Genomic DNA, 14,360 nt, shown 5'->3' on the forward strand with positions numbered 1-14,360 from the left:
TGGGTGCAGCTGGGCCGAGTGCTGGGAGCTGGTGGGATCCTTGGCATTGCACACACACAAGGGATGGGGCATGGTAACATCTCTGTGCTCACACAGTGCCAAGGGAGGAATAACGAGCCTTTTTGAACCCAAACTGCTGTTCCTGTCGAGTCAGAACTCATCTGTGGACCAGATAAACCGTGTGTTCTGACTGGGGGTGTGCAGCTCTGCCTCTTTCCTGCCACAACTCTCCACTGTACACTGTCACTTCACCACCCCACACCCTCAGCGTGCCCCAGCGAGGGGACAGTTCCTGCCTCTGGACAGGGACACTCCTTCACCAGCGTGTCCGGGGCGCCTTGGCTGAGTTCTCACTTAGCGGAGATATCGGAGCTGGGGGGGATTCAAACCACAAAAGAGCTTATGCTGATGTCAAACCAACTGTTCATGTAACCCCATGTCCTGCTCCCAGCAGCCCTCTCAGTCCTGTTGGGCTGGCAGGGGCAGGTTGGGATGTGCCTGGATTACTGATGCTGCAGGAGGAGCAAGCATGGCATGAGGCTGTTTGGTCTGGGGACAGTGCTGGAGCAGGCACAGTGCATGGGGGCTGGAGCTAGAGCAGTTTACACGAGAGGAGATGCAGTTTCCTAGCAGGGAGAGTAATTAATTTTGGGATAGTTTATCTGGAGAGTGAGTGGACTTAGCAGTGCCTGAAGCCTCTGGAATGAGATCAGTTCCCTTTTCATGAGATGTACTTTACTCCAGCTTGTGGGTGTCACTGTGTGTGTGTGTGTGCAAGGGATGGAACCTGCTGCTACAATCGTCCTTTCAGGGTAGGATCTGTGGATTTGGGATCCCCTGTTCACTGTCCTGCCTTGGGCCCTGAGCAGAGCAGTGCCATGGTCTGCCCAGAGCGGGTGTGTCCACATGGAGATCAGCACTAGAACAGCAGCTGTGACCAGATGTGAGTGTCCTGTCCTGGCCCAGTGTGTGTCTGCCATGTCACAAAGGTTTTTCTCCTGGTACACAATCAGTAAAGGGCTTTCTGAGGAATTTTTTCAACTTGCTCTAATGCCTCCAAGCCCAGCTGCAGCAGATGCAGTCACCAAGTGACACAAACCCTCAGACGTGACATGCTCATATGCCTGTGCAATGCCTAGGGCTGGATTTGGTGGAGAATCTGTCCAGCTTCAAATCAGCAGTGACCTTACAGTTTTGCCACCTTTGGAGCTGAGGATGGGGCTGTTACTTTGAAGCTGGGGATGGGATGGGTCCACTGGACATCTCTCATCTGACACATGCTTTGGGCACTGGAGAGGAAGCACCTGAAAGTTTGCAGTTCTCTGCCAGTCACAAGTTAATCTTCTGAGGACATGAGCTTTGGAGACCTGAGGGATTTGCTGTCTTGCCCCAGGAGCCACTGGGCAATCCCAGGTGGCCTGTGGTTAGAGTGCAGAACATGTGTTTGTGGTTCCTCTGTGACCTGAGCTCTGCCAAGGTAAGTGAGTGTGCTGGCTGATGTCCACCACACACACAGTCCTTACTTGGGGCAAGGAAAAACCAGGGACATAGAGGGGAGACAGAGAAAAAATTTAAAGTCTTACCCTGCCCTATATGTGGATGAAATACACAGATGCAGCACTCTGGTGAGGATTCAGAATAATGCCTGGTACAGCCAACTCTGAGCTAAATACAGTAGGAATGAGGAAGGAGCTTGTGTTTGTGAAACCTGCAGGGACTCTGAGCTCAGTCATGATTGTGCCCTGGTATTTAAACCATTAAAGAAGGCGACTTTACTGTGGTCAGGCTTAGCTTTATTTTAGATTGGATAAGTTCCTACTGTCCAGAGGAGGCCCTGGAGATACTCTGAGGACTGGAGCCCCTCTGCTCTGGAGCCAGGCTGGGAGAGCTGGGGGGGTTCCCCTGGAGAAGAGAAGGCTCCAGGGAGAGCTGAGAGCCCCTGGCAGGGCCTAAAGGGGCTCCAGGAGAGCTGGAGAGGGACTGGGGACAAGGCATGGAGGGACAGGACACAGGGAATGGCTTCCCACTGCCAGAGGGCAGGGTTAGGTGGGATATTGGGAAGGAATTCCTGGCTGTGAGGATGGGGAGGCCCTGGCACAGGTTGCCCAGAGAAGTTGTGGCTGCCCCATCCCTAGAAGTGTTCAGGGCTGGGATGTCCCTGCCCATGGCAGGAGGAACTGGAGTGTTGGGCTAGAGAGGGTGGGAAAGGGACAAGCAGATCTCCTGCCTGAGCTCTCAGGTGCTGTGGCCTGGTAACAGGTATTCACTGCAGGTGTGCCAGTGCTGGGTCAGGTGTCTCCTTCAGATCCCTGGTGCTCCTCTTCCCGATGGAATGTTGCTTCTCTTGCCCTCTTCCTCAGGGCTCAGCAGGTACATCCTTGCCGTGTTCAGCAGGCTCACCCACCCTCGTGCTACTCTTCATTGTGCTCAGCACATGTTTCTGGCTTGGGGAATGAGGGCAGCTCATATCCAAGTGCAGACAGGATGCAAAGCGACTTTAGTGGGGGAGAACAGATGGCAGCACAAGAAAACTATGGACAGTGTCAGTCAGCACGAGAGCCTGGCCTCAGCCCCGCTGTGCCCTGCGGTCCTGCTCCACAGGGGTTTGTAGGGACCTGCTCCAAAGTGTTAGCAAAGGGGAGAGGGGCAGGAAGGTCCTGAGACCGTGGTCCACGACACCTGTGCAGGTACATACGTGGCACTTAACATGGCCATGCACGGAGCACATGAGGCGCTCCCTGGCACTGTATCGCAGCTAAATGATGGCAGAGGATGCCAAGGAGGTGAACACTGGGAAACCTGCCTTGGAGTGGGAAGTGAAGTAAAGGAAGAGTCTGCAGCAGTGCCGACCGAGATGGTTGTGCTTGCAGGCAGTGACTGGAGGCAGTTCCTGATAGCACAGTGTGAGGGGAGCAGGCTAAAGGGAAAAGCTCTGTCCAGTTCTGGGGGCTCCTGAGGGACTGTCCAGCTCTCTGAGGACTGTGATCCTCCCATGGGATGTGCTGCTGAGTGGTGCAGGAGAGCAGAGGTGGCAGCAGCATCCCCGGTGCTGGGGGGGCCAAGCAGGATGGGCTGGTTGGACTCAGTGCAGGGGTGTGAGCTCAAGCTCTGGAAGGTTTTAGGTGGGGAAGGAGCTGCAAGGGGCTGATGCTGCTTGGTTCCCTTCACCCCAGGGAACAGTCCAGATGGTCTGATGTGTGTCGGGGCTGGTGGGGTGTGAGCCCTCCTCCTCTTCCTTCTCCTCCTGCAGCACCGCTCCTGCAGCCCACGGAGAGCGTTTTCTGGAGCAGGTAGTGGTGGGAACCACTGTTTGGGGTGCAGGGCTTGGCTGATGCTTGTGTTTGCTCTGAGGTGACGAGGGTCTGTCTGTCCCAGGGCCAAATTCGGTGTGCTGGCACCGACTCTCATCTGCACAGCATGGGCAGGGGAGTTCCTGGCGTGTGGCACGGTGCCTGTCTCTGGCCCCGTGTGCCGTGTGTGGTGGTGGGAGAGAGCCTGCACTGGTCTCAGCCGCTCCCAAACATCGGGATGGCAGGGGTGGTGCTGGCTGTCCAGGCAGCTCGGGATCTTTGCTGGGTTCATTTGCCAGGCAGCTCCACTGTGGCTCCTGGAGCGGATGGCCAGGAGCATCTGCACCGGGCAGGCAGGAGGAGAGCGCGGTGCTGGTGCCAGTGCTGGGGGAGCACTGCAGTGGCAGACCCCCCCTCTGCCAGGCCCGTGCCCCCCGATGCTCTGCCTCTGCAGAGTGAGGGATTGGCTCCCCCAGGCCGGGGTTGCTGAGCCTGCTGTGATCATGTCACGTCGGGCTCCGTCGATGTTAACATCTCATTATCTTTGTTACTGTAATTACATTATCCGCTGCTTTATGCAGAATTATTCTCCGAGGACTAATTGATGGATCCATGTTTAATTCATTAATCATTAGCATCAAATTCGACAATTACAGTGCACACTGATTGTGGAATTTCAAATGTAATGAGGGAAGAATTAACAAAGAAAAGGGAAAACCTGTTTCCCTGGCACACCACTGCTCGCCGTGGGGGACAATGACATTGAGGGAAGAAGAGCGGTGAGAGCAGGGTGGCGCAGGTCATGGCAGACAGGATGCTCCTGGATCAGCTCATGCCTGGTTGTGCAACAGTTTCGTCGGGTCAGAGCAGGGAATTTGGGGACTGAGGAGGGAAAGCTCAGCTCGCACCTCTGGAACAAAGTTGCTTTTCCTGCCGGCAAATTGCCTGTGGGTGCTGGAGCAGCTCGTGTCACCCTGCCCTGGGGACTTCCCAAGTTACATGTGCTCGATGCTTTGTAGGGAAAGCTGGATGGATTTTTCTGCCCCCTGGATTTGCCCATAGTGCTGTGGCTGTTCTGTTACCTGAATGATGTGGCATCTGCTCTTAAATCCATGGCTGCTGCACATCATTTCGATGTGTCCCACTTGGAGGGAGGATCCTGTGCCACTCTGCCCTGGATTGTGGTCCCTGGGAGCTGGGCAGCAGAATGAAAGCCAGAGCAGGGCCCCCAGTGCTACCTCTCAGCCTGAGGGGCTTCTCAGGACCAGGCTGGGAGCAGTGCCCCTGCACAGCTCGTTCAGTGATGGGTGTGGGGACACACCATCCCTCCCTCCAGCCATGATTTCAGCTTTCTGTGGAGTCCAATTGGAAAAGTCCAACATTACCACTACTGTTCAACCAAGGGCCAGGGCAGGGGGTGGAACTGGATGATCTTTAAGGTCTCTTTGACCCAAACCAGTCTGGGATTCTGTAACTCGGACATGGGGATGCTGAACAGAAAGGAAGAGGTTGAGGATCTGTCTGTTCTTCGGTGTGGGACGTCTACCCTTCCCAGTGATGTGTTAAAGGGTTGTTTGTAGTCTGAAGATGGAGCCAAGATGAGAGATTTACTAAAATTTATCTGTAATTAATATCTTGCATCATGAATCATGTATAAAATACTGAAATTCATGTGTATATTATAAATATTATACATTCACCATTACATTCATATGGTAACCTCTTATGAATGTTTATCTGAGTGTCTGAAGGAGGAGGATGAATTGAAATGTGAGGCTGGAGCTGTTGGTTCAAGGGTTTGCATTGAAATTGTCAGGACTCAATGGGGAGAGGAGGAGTGTGGAGGGAGCCAGGCAGGATGACACAAGACAGGACAGGACCAGCAATCTTTGGTGCCTGGTTCTGGTGCTGGACAGAAGCTTGGAGGGCTGAGATTCTGCTGGATCAGCTCGAGGTTTTATTTGCTAGGTTATGGTAGAGTTAGGATGAATGTCATATTTCCAAGCATTGTAACCTGGTTATCTCAGATGTTATGATTTCTTTCTAAAGAAGGAAAACTGAGGAGGCAAAGAGAAGATGAAGCCAAAAGTACCGAAAGTATCCACTAACTCTGTGCCCCCAGTCTGGAGCCCAGGAATTGCTTTTTCTTTCTCATGAACTTGGCCTTTTTTTAGCTCTTTTCACCACTCTAGTCATTCAGAGCTCAGTCTGTCCCAGGCACTTGGAGCAGGAGGAACATGTTGTTAGGCAAGGGTTGGTATAAGTGACTGGAATAGTAGTTTTGGGGATTTTTCAGCATTGTGTTGGTTGGATCCCATGCCCCCAAAGCAAACACTCTGCTCTGAGGCCCCTGAGGCCCTTTCTGTTGCTGACACTCATGAGCTGTGGCTGCCCCATCTCTGGAAGTGTCCAAGGCTGGGTTGGATGGGGCTTGGAGCATCCTGGTCTAGTGGAAGATGTCTCTGCCCCATCACTGGGCGAATCCTGTGCCTAGAGGACATGTAGGACCTCCTCAGGTCTCTGCTCCACTCTGCCCTTCAGGGGAGCCTTTGTGTCTCCATCGTGCTGCACTGTGCCTCCCCACGGGGCACAACCCCCACGGCCCCACGGGAAGCACCCCCATCCTGCCCCGTGGGTGTGGGAGCATCCGACCGTGCTGGGCCCTGACTCTGCTCTGCCCCACCTCGTCCCAACCAGCAACAGAGCCAGGCTGTGCCCTGGCAGCCACGGCTCAGGCAAAGCCCCCACACAGCTCCTGTTCCTGTAACTGGGAGCACTGGAGTCGTGTGGGCAGGGAGAGGCTCATGGGAGGGATCAGAGCACGGAGAGAGCTGCCAGTGCTTCCTCCCTCCCCACCCCAGCTCTCCCTGCCCTTCCTGATGGGAAACCAGAGATTGATTTTCTCCGACCCAACAGTATAATCACTAACCCTAATTAGAGATAATTACTGGGACTTGATACACTTATTCCTTGCCAGAACACTAAAGGAGCCGTGCAGTGCAGGGCTAAGCAGGGAGAAAGCCTCGGAGAAGGGATGGAGGAGAGGAGCAGGGAGAGAGGAGCACAAGGCAACAGAGCGCCGTGGCAATCAGAGCCCTTCCCAGGGCCAGTGGAGGTGACAGAGGCAGCCAGGTGGGCACAGGGCAGCCAGGTGGGCACAGGTGGGCACAGGGCAGCCAGGTGGGCACGGGGCAGCCAGGTGGGCATGGGGCAGCCAGCCAGGCCCTGTGGCTGCGGCTGTAGCTCTCAGCATCCTGCATTCCAGAACATCTGGCTCAGGGTGCCTTGCACAAGGCACCTGCAAAAGCAACGAGGGTGTAATTTGTGGCCACCTGTGAAAATCTCAGTGTAAATAACTTGCCCAGCACTGCCAGGAAGGGCAGGGCCAGAGGGGCAGCCGGTGTTCTCCAAGGTGGACTGAGGACCTTCTCCAGCAAACCAAGTTTTCTCCTCCATACAGCCCAGGTTTTTGCTGCAGGAGGGAGAGGAGCCGGGGAGCAACTTGCTGCAGGCCACAGACTCCTGTCCTTTGCTGTCTCATAGCCCAGCTCATCCCCGAGTGCAGGCAGCTGCTCCAGCAGTGAGTCCGTCCAGACCCGCGTCTGCCATCGGCAGTGCCTGGGATCTGTGCTCTGCTGGACAGGGAGGTGCCCCAGAGGAAGGTGCAAAAACCCATCACTAGCAGGCGAAGGACAGAGCCCTCCTGTTCTCCAGGCAGAGCAGGGCTTGCTCTGTCCCCTCGGAATTGTGCACCCTGGGAGGCTGTGCTGCCCTGTGCCCGGCAGCCTTCACGGGCAAAGCAGGCAGGAGTGGATGAAGCATGATGTGAGTGAATGGCTTTAGAAACAGGAGTTATGTAGGAAAATACAATGCCAGCATCCTCGAACAGCCCTTTCCCATCTACACTTAGGAGCTGGGGGCAGGGGCTGTTCTCCATCAGTCACTGCAGTTCTGGTCCTGGCCCACACTCCACAGCAAGCCCAGAAGGTTCTGGCTCTGCTTCCTTCCCTCCTGTAGTTCTGTCTCAGACCTGAATTCCTGCTCTGCCTGTACATGCAAATGGGGATCTGTGTCAGTGCTGCCAATCATGAGCATCCATCTCCCTCCACCATTGCAGGGATCTCATGGGGACTGTCCAGCTGCACAGGAGCTGTTCTGGGTGGTGTGTTATACAGCATTACTTGTACATTTTCTGCAACTTACTTTTCCAAGTTTCTGCAGCTTACTTTTCTAAGTTTCTGCAAGGACTGTAAGTGACACCTTTGGTCACAGTAACAGACGAGGAGAGTGATCTGGGACATAGACCGTGCTTCCTTCGTCTGCTCCCACTGCTTATTCCCAGCACCTCAATTTGGGTGCATCAGAAACACTTCTGAGGTGTTGGAGTGTGAATGACATTGTGGTGAAAGTCACTGAAGGGCTTTGCCAAGTTGCAGTAGAGCTTCCTTGGACCTTCTGAAGCCTGGTTCCAAACAGCAGGGCAGCTCCACGGGGAATGCCACCATTACCCCATCTCAGCTGATGAGGGTAATGAGTCACCAAACCAAATTCGGTACTGGCTTAGGTAAAAGTAACCTGAGTGCGTTGTGCTGGTGTTCAGGCAGAGTAAAATTCAATCAGAAATAGAGTATTAAACACACACATGCACAGACACATGCACACAAAAATGCATCTGAGACAATTTCACCAAGCTGGAAGCAATTACATGCCAGATCTTTAGGGAGAAGGAACTTAAACAGAAGGGGTTGGGGGGGGAAGTAAAGCGTAATTAGAAGTGTTTAAAGAATATCTTACTGGGTACCAAAAGGTTAAAATGAAAAGGAAGGTTTCACTGCTTAAAAACATGTCAGTCAGGGTTGAGAGGAGACGTGAACTGTTCACTCTGTGTCCTGGTAGAAGGGACAGGGACAGGCAGAGGGAGCTGCCTGCGTGGTGCTGCTGTGGCTTGTGCAGCTGTGTCTGTGTGTGTGTAAAAAGTGATAAAATTAACAGCAACATGATAAAGTAATGGATAAGTGCTGAGCAGGAGCTGGAAGCTGCACCAGTCAGAGGCTGGTGGCACCAATGTGGCCCAGCACAGCCAGCTGGAGCCACGGCAAGGCTCCCACTGCCATTCAGCCCTGTGCCAGTGCTCCCGGCCCAACATCCGCCGTGAGTGATTAATTGTGAGCAGCCCTCAAAGTGACCCTCCTGGCTTTGTGGGAAGCATTCCAGGTCCTGGCGTTCCCAGACTCGCTGTGGCTGTGGCCACACAAAGGGTTGTGTCAGTTTGTTCTGGGCTCATGGCTCTGCACCAGGCTCCGTGCCTGCCGGCTCTGGGGAGGAAGTTAAATGCATTTGGTAAATGATGGTGATGAGGAACTGAGGAACAAAGTCACCAGTGAGGTAAGAGCACCAGCACAGTGCAGCTGCTGGGGAGAACCCCTAGCACCTCCTCCCTGGGGACAGGAGTGTCCCAGCTGATGGAGACACCGACACTGCCTGCCCCATGGAGAGCTTCCCAGTTTGGGGATGTTTGCCCGAGTCTGTCAGAATAGGCTGAACAGGAACCAGCAGAGTTACAAACAGTGAAAAGGGTTTTTTCAAGTTTATTAGGAGCTAACAAATCCTAACCCCAGCATTCCTTCATTACTGTATGGGAATAGTAGAATGGCTAATAAGGAAAAAAAGTGAAGTGCTCAGTGAACACTTGTGTTGGTGTCTGGGAAAGGCAAGATGATGTATCTCAGCACAGAATGATGAATTCTTCATATTCCATCTGTAATTAGGCAGCGAATTAAACAGCAGGTAGGAGATGTGGACATGTTGGAATCAGCAAGGCTGAATTATTTAATTCAGGAATTCTAGAAGGTGTTGTTAAGGTCTTTTTGATGTGTGGATGGTGACAGTCAGTTTGGGACTGGAGAGGACTTCCAGAGGGCTCAGGTTCACGGATTTCTGTGTCCACAGTATAAGAAGGAAAATGATGGACTGGAAAGGGCTGTAAAAACCAGGAACTGCTCCCAGAACACCTTGTAGAGAAAGATTTGAGGAGCTCAATTTGTTTAGTTTATTGGAGAAAAGGTTAAGAGATAATTTCAACACCATCTGTAAGTACCTGTATAGGAAGAGAAATTTGGAGAGAGCTCTTTATCAGATAAAAGGTACCAAGATCCAGTGATGGTGACAGGAGGAAGACAACTCAGACCAGAAATAAGGCCCAGATTTCAGCAGTGAAGGCAGTTAACCACTGGAACCACTTACCCAGAGCGGCAGTGATCTCTCTGGCACCGGCAATATTTGAGTTGGGATCAGATTTTCTGACAGATCCATCCTTACTCAGGAAGGCTTGACTTGCAGGCAGACCTGTGGTGTGACTTAGTGCTGAGCAGCAAAGCTCAGGCAGTCCAAGGGCTCCTTTGGCTGCTCCTGGCTCCCAATCCAGGCATGTCATCACTCTCCCAGTGGATCCACCTCTTCCCTACACAGCTCCAGCCTCCCTTCCTTGGCCATGGAGCTGCTCGGCGGGTGGACATGGGGTGCCTCAGCTGGCTTCAGGGCTCTGTGTGGGGGCTTGGCGTGGGCAGAGGTCATGCTGGAGAGGACAGAGGAGCTGTGGCTGCCTGCGGTTTCCAGGCTGGTGATGTGCTCTCGGTGCAGGACTGTGGGGGCAGCGTCACTGTTCCCAGGTTTCTCCGGTTTGCTGGGTCTTGTAGCTCTGTACGTGGGGTCATCTGCCATCTGAACCAGAGGTGAGTTGGGGTGTGGGCTGGAGAAGCCCTGGCTTATCTCGTGTGCTCCAGATCTTTGGCTGGGAGACGGGAGGTGTCATGGCCAGCCCAGGCTCTCGGTCCTCTCAGAGGCATCGGCACCACACAGGGCTGTTTGTCCTGGCAGTTTGTACCCACCATGGGTCAGCTTTGGTGGGAGCTGGGGTGTCACAGAGTCACTTAGCACATGCAGATGTCCAAAACCATGCTCTCCAAAGGCAGCACTGAGAGGAGGGAGATTCTTTGTGTCAGAGCAGCTGTGAGGCCCAGTGCATGGCAATGGCTCCCGCTGTGTGCAAGCTGCCAGATCCTGATGGCCCTGCTGTGGAGCTGGGCTGGGAAACCTCAGTCACCCACGGTTTGGATCAGTGATTCCACACAGACACTCGCTGTTGGCAGAGCTGGGAAGGACATCTGTCCATCTGTCGCCCCGGAACATTCCCCCTCATGCCTGGGGACTGTATGGGTGCTTGGCTTGGTGGTCAGCTCCTGAGCAAAACGTGGAGGTTGATGTCTTTCAAATCACACATCTCCATCCCAGCGCTCCTGGGAGCCACCCCACGTGTTTTGGCCTTATTACCAGTGGGAACTGTTCATGAGGAAGGACCTGCCGATGTCCCAGTAACAGCATGCAGTGCTTCCTTCAGAAAGCCAGCCTCACAGAGACTCCTGGCTCCAGAGCACAGCAGCCACAGGGGCTCCCAGGACAGCTGTGTTTGTGCCATGTCAGCTGCCAGCCCGTTGGCAGGGAGGGGTGAGTTATGTCCTCCCCAGCAGGGATCTTACAGACAGGCAGCTCTACCAGGCTCCTTGGCTCTCACCTCCCCCCAGGAACCGGTTGGTTTCTGAGAGTGGAGGAGTTTCCCACCAGCTGGAAGTGGGTTCCCATCCAGCTCCATGTATTGGGGTCCCAATGGCTTTTGGGGAGTCTTTGAGACATGCTTGGCTGCGGGCACCAGCAGAGCAGTACACTAAGGTGACACGCAGTAATCCTGGTTCTTATTTGAAATAAATGGCAGCCAGTTGGCAACAAATGCCCTAAAATTTTGGTTAAGGGGCAGCGGTGACTGATGACTCCTCGGGACACCGTTTGGCAGAGGGTCAATAGCATTAACCTGTACTGTGCTACTAGCCTCTACAGTACCAGAGCAAACAGGGTTTGCTCCATGGCAGGGTGTCCTCACCCCATCCTGGAGCACCTCTACCACCATCTCATGCCACATGCTGACAGTCCTTCTGCCCCGTGGTGCAGCAGCAGTGTCCTTCTGCCTGTGCTGGAGCAGGGCCTGGCACTCCAGAGGAAAGACCTGTCCTGTCCTTGGCCATAAACCCAGGGGGATCCCCAAACTGCTTTCAGCTGGTGCCTCTTTAAAATTCAGCATAGCCCATTCCCCATACCGAAGCTGGGTTCCCCCGTGCTGTAAGGGCCTGGAAGCAGCACCAGCATAATGTCACCAGGAAATTTCACCAGACCCTTTGCATTATTTTGCCAAATTTCTCTTGAAAATATTAAAGAGACCCTAAAAAGATCTTTAAGTGACTCTGCAAATGATCTCCTTCCCAGCTGATGGTGCCCCTTTGGCTCACTCACCTTTATCCTGTTCCCTGGGCAGCCACACCTTAACGAAGAATTCCCAGTTTGCTCTGATCCAGGTATTTCACCGAAGGGTCCGGGCTGCCACGTGTCACGCCTGGGAAGAGGCCATTCTGGTTTCAGGTCTTTTTCCATCCACTGCCACATCCATCAGTTGGGCTGTACTGAAAAGACATCATGGAGCCTTGGGTCACACCGATGTGACCACGTGAGTCTCTTGGGGGGTTGAGGAAACAGTGACTGGGGAGGGACTTGAGGGGCTGTTAGCAGGTTGGGGTTTCGGCCCCTGGAGGTGTTGGCTCAGGGACAGATAGTATTTACATGTAGCTGTCTATTCACCTGTCACTTGGCTTGCCCAATTTACAGGGGACATATCCAGCAGCTGCCAGGGTGTTGCTTCCAAAGGGACACAATTCCTGAGAGCTCTGACCTTGCTGGGACCACCCAGGAGCTCCCTGGAACACGCCGGAGTTGAGCGGGGCAAGGTCCGTGAGCTGAGTGAGTGGATGGGCTGTGGGGGAGTTCCCCCACAGCTGGGTGACTCCAGGCAGTGAGAATGAGGTGTCAGGAGCTTGGAGGGGCTGGAGAGGCTGATGGAGACTGTTCCTTCGTTCAAAATGGAATTTTGGGTGCTCGTGGCAGCCTGCACTGCTCCTCCTCGGAGTGTTGGATGGGCACATCCTGGCAGACTGGGGCTCCCAGCATGGCTGAGTGGGGGTGCAGAGTGAAGATCTGGGCTCCCTGGAGCCCTGCAGGACTTTCCCCTCTGAGGAAGCAGCTTCTCCCAGCCCCTCTGTTCTCCTCTCTTCACCTTCCTCTCCTCTGCGGACACGGGCTGTTTGTTTGCTTGGGGGCTTGGGGCTGGCGGGCACTGCCTGAGTGCTGGACAACCTATTCTCATCCAATCCCATCCAGTCCTGTCCCAGGACCCAGCTCATCCCGGTCTGGGGAGAGCAGCATTGTCCCTGCTCCAGTGGCAGCAGGCTCCCTCCCACGAGGAGGCGAGAGGAGATGGATGCAGCAGTCAGGAGCAGAGCGCCAGCTAATTACCCTTCCGAGTGTGTCTTGTAAATTAAGGGCTAATTAGAGGCAAAGTCAGTGTCATGGTTTTACACGTGTTTCTGTGGTGCTGAACAAGGGGAGGGAGGGGGAAGCATGCAGCAGCCGGGCTGGAGGCAGCGAGACAGGGGCACTGCAGGGTCCTGGCAGCTCAGGGTGCAGGGTGCTGAGGCCCTGGCAGCTTGGGGTGAGGGTCCTGGCAGCTCAGGGTGCAGGGTCCTGGCAGGTCAAGGTGCAGAGCACTGTGTCCCGGTGAGCCCCGTGTCAGCACTGCTGGCAGGCAGGATCTGCAGCCAAGGCTCACAGGTGATCCCTGCACAACAAAGCAGGGAAAGGGGATTTTTGGTACAGGGTTGGTACAGGGAAGAGGAGGGTGGGAGGCACCTGCCATGCTGGCGATGAATGAGGGGTGGTAATGATGATGATGATGATGATGGTGGGTGGCAGACATGCCTGGTGCAGGGCTGGTGGCCACATCACCCCTCTGTTCTCTGGAGGGGAGATTTGGGCTCTTGAGCTGTCCTGTCAGGCATGTGGCAGCCCCAGCTGTGCCCAGGTACCAGCAGCATCTGAACAGCATCCCTTGGGTTTTCATGGAAACAGCAGGAACAGAAATGTACATTTATGTACAAACTTTGGGGCTCCCCGTGGGATTTTATGGGTCTCTGCTCTTCGTGAAGGGTGGCCAGCACAGAGAAAGGTTGCCCGGGGAGGTTGTGCCATCTGCCTCATCAGAGATGCTCCAAACCTGTCAGACAGTCTAGGGCTGCTGGCTGGGGGGGGTCTTGCATGAGCTGGAGCTGGACGGGATGATGCCAGACCTTCCTTCCACCTCAGCCGTGCTGGGATCCACAAGAGCCAAGTGGGGCTGGTTTCACACAGATGAACTGCCCTGGCTGTAGCAGCTTTTGCTGGGGACCCACTCCTACAGGTGTCCATTTGTTCTGTGGAAGGTTCCCACTGCCACAGCAGTCCCACTGAACCCGGGGCTCAGTTCCTCATCATGGCTCGTAGCCCGGCTTTGCCGTGGCCGTGGAGGGGTCGGTGTGCCGGGGCTGGAGCTGTGGTGTGCGGTGCACGGAGCCATTCCACGGCCCTGCCCTGGCCATGGCCGGGTGGGCTGCAATGGGAATCCCAGCTGGGAATCCCAGCTCAGCATCTGTGCCTCCGGTTTGGAAGGAGGAGACTGTATCTTCTGAGTAGGAAAGGTGCCCCTTTGCTCCACCCTGGGCTCCCAGGGCACGTCCTCTGCAGTGGCTGGAGCTGAATGCCCTGAGGGAAGCACAGGAAGGGGCTGGCAGTGGGGAGGTGCAGTGGGGTCCCTCAAGGCAGTGTTTTCCTCCATGGCAGATTGCCTGCAGACTGAACAGGATGATGTGTGCTCCCTGTCAGAACTGCCCTGTTTGCTGTTCTCAAAATTTTGGGTGTTCTTGTAATCCAGAAACACTTGACCTGTTTTGAATCACTGAGTGATCTTGTCCTCTGTGACAGCCTCTGGTCCTAAAAACACCCCTCTCTCAGGGGTTCAGGTTCCTGGGCACAGTCACAGGGGTTTCCAGCGAGTGGGAAGAAGCATTTCCACCTGCTGTTCCCATCTTACAGATGTCTGTTCCCCTGCTTGTCCCTTTGACACCCTCTGTTTGGTTGCCCACTCTCTCCCAGTGCCTC

The 14,360-nt window shown here is 54.5% G+C and overlaps 1 protein-coding gene across 1 annotated transcript in view; it reads left to right on the top strand.

Moving 5' to 3' along the window:
- Nucleotides 1–14,360, top strand: part of LOC103762340 (arf-GAP with GTPase, ANK repeat and PH domain-containing protein 3) — a 97,268-nt gene that overhangs the window by 64,997 nt on the left and 17,911 nt on the right. The gene's annotated exons all lie outside the window — the stretch shown is intronic.

Source organism: Manacus vitellinus, unplaced genomic scaffold (genome assembly GCF_001715985.3).
Source record: "Manacus vitellinus isolate BGI_N305 unplaced genomic scaffold, ASM171598v3 scaffold_130_pilon, whole genome shotgun sequence".
Lineage (NCBI taxonomy): Eukaryota > Metazoa > Chordata > Aves > Passeriformes > Pipridae > Manacus > Manacus vitellinus.